The 2,260-nt window shown below is 54.9% G+C and overlaps 1 protein-coding gene across 1 annotated transcript in view; it reads right to left on the bottom strand.

Moving 5' to 3' along the window:
• ZNF787 (zinc finger protein 787) overlaps positions 1-219 on the bottom strand; it is a 48,928-nt gene extending 48,709 nt beyond the window's left edge. Inside the window, exon 1 of the mRNA XM_011932569.1 lies at positions 20-219. The gene's annotated coding sequence lies outside the window, so the exon portion shown is untranslated. The remainder of the gene's footprint in view (positions 1-19) is intronic.
• Between the last annotated feature and the right edge of the window lie 2,041 nt (positions 220-2,260).

Genomic DNA, 2,260 nt, shown 5'->3' with positions numbered 1-2,260 from the left:
ACCTGCCCCCGCCCCTCACCTCCTTGGTCCCGGGGCCGCCGCACCGCACTCCTCCTCCTCTCTCCTGCCTCGCGGATGGTAGCAGCGGCGGCAGCGGCGACTCAGACCCTGGGGTCAGGGGGACGGGCGCCCAGGCCGGAAGTGACCTTCCCGGCCGCTTCCGCCCGCGCCGCTCCCCCCTTTTCCCTGCTCCCTCCCCCCGGGCAGCCACCCTGTCCTCGCCGCTCTAGGAAGGCGAGCCCGCTACCCCGGCGGCCGCCCCCAGCTCTATGGTGCCGGGCGGGCGCCTGAGGGAGCCACTTCCGGAAGTGTCTAGGACGCAGGTCCTCCGTCCATGCTCTATGGCGCCCCGCGCCGAGGGGCTTCGGCCCCGCCCCCTTCCCGGACAGGAGGTGCGAGCTGGGCCCGTTAGGCGGAGACTTCCGGGTGTCTAGGGCGGCACCCCCCCGCCCCACCCGGGCTCCTCGCGCCTGCGCGGCCGGCTCCCCGCGCCTGCCGTGGGGAGAGAGTGAAGTGGCGTAGAGGGACGCTCGTGCCACCCCGGGTCCTCCTGCCGTCTCTATCATGGTAACCCCTTCTTTGCCGCAGCTTCTCCCAGTGGCCCGAGTCCTGATGCTCAAAGGGCTCCGCCCCCTGCGACACCGGGTTCCTTAGTTATTGGACAGAGAGTGCCGCGCTTCAGGTGCCATAGCCTCAGTTTCCTTCTTTCTGAAGTAATAAAAATACACTGTGCGCCTCCAAGTGCTTCACACGCTCTAGGTCCTAGTCCTAACTAGGGCCTCATGATAGGTCCTACCCCCATGTTGCAGGTGAGGGATCAAATCACCTACCAAAAGGCACACACCCGGAATGCCAGAACCTGGGCCCGAACCCGTGGAATTTGGCTCCAAATTCGTGTATTTAACCCTTGACTGTACACACTGCCTCCTGTTATAGCCCTGAGAATAAGCTACTTCCCCTGCACTAGGTAGGCCCCTAGTAAGCACGCACTGGGTGTTAGCTGTTTCTGTTAGTATTCTTGCAAAAAACACATATTTTAAAATAATTGTCCAAACCGTAGTGTCCTTGCAGGCTGGTCCTTCTGGTCCCTCCTCTGTTCTGTACTTGGCTGACTCTCACCTAAGTGGCAGATGACTTATCGTTTATAATTGTTTTATTATCCTTACTGGGAGTCAGAAAGATAGGAAGCTATAATTCACTTGTGGAATAACACCTTTCTCAGCCTCAATTTATCATCTGTGGAATGGGAAAAAATAAGATAACCTGCGAGGTAATATGTGTAAGAGCTGCTTAGTTCAATACCTGGAGCATAGTAAGCTCACAAAAATGATGGTGGTTATTATTACTTATTAGCAGTGTTATTTATAAGTCTATTGCTGTGGCCACTGTATACCCTCAAATCTCAGTCAGCATCAATCATAAGAAGTGCATTATTGATTTAATAGTATCTTTCCATGGGGTGGTGGAAACAGTGCTGTGTTAAGTGTGTGTGTGTCAATAGGAGGATGCCGGCCGGGCGCGGTGGCTCAAGCCTGTAATCCCAGCACTTTGGGAGGCCGAGACGGGCGGATCACGAGGTCAGGAGATCGAGACCATCCTGGCTAACACGGTGAAACCCCGTCTCTACTAAAAAATACAAAAAACTAGCCGGGCGAGGTGGCGGGCGCCTGTAGTCCCAGCTACTCGGGAGGCTGAGGCAGGAGAATGGCGTAAACCCGGGAGGCAGAGCTTGCAGTGAGCTGAGATCCGGCCACTGCACTCCAGCCCGGGCGACAAAGCAAGACTCCGTCTCAAAAAAAAAAAAAAATAGGAGGATGCCTGTGTCTCTCCTTCAGAAATATCACAAAGGTAAATTTTTAAATATATCTTAGAACAGAAGGCAGTGTGGCCGGGTATGGTGGCTGATGCCTGTAATCTCAACGCTTTGGGAGGCAGAGGCGGACGTCAGGAGGTCAGGAGTTCAAGACCAACCTGGCCAACATGGTGAAACCCCGTCTCTACTAAAAGTACAAAAATGAGCCAGGCGTGGTGGCGGACACCTGTAAACCCAGCTACTCAGGAGGCTGGGGCAGGAGAATGGCTTGAACCTGGGAGGCAGAGGTTGCAGTGAGCTGAGATCACGCCACTGCACTCCTGCCTGGGCAACAGAATGGGACTCCGTCTCAAAAAAAAGAAAGAAGAGAGGGAAGTGCTATTATAATAGCAATAGAAACAAATTGTTAAGGGTACGAACTCTACACGAGGAAACCTGTTTATAAGA

The sequence above is a fragment of the Colobus angolensis genome, unplaced genomic scaffold (genome assembly GCF_000951035.1).
Source record: "Colobus angolensis palliatus isolate OR3802 unplaced genomic scaffold, Cang.pa_1.0 Scaffold96, whole genome shotgun sequence".
NCBI classification, from domain to species: domain Eukaryota; kingdom Metazoa; phylum Chordata; class Mammalia; order Primates; family Cercopithecidae; genus Colobus; species Colobus angolensis.
The sequence above is the reverse complement of the archived record's forward strand: the minus strand, read 5'-3'. Positions and strand labels throughout refer to the sequence as shown.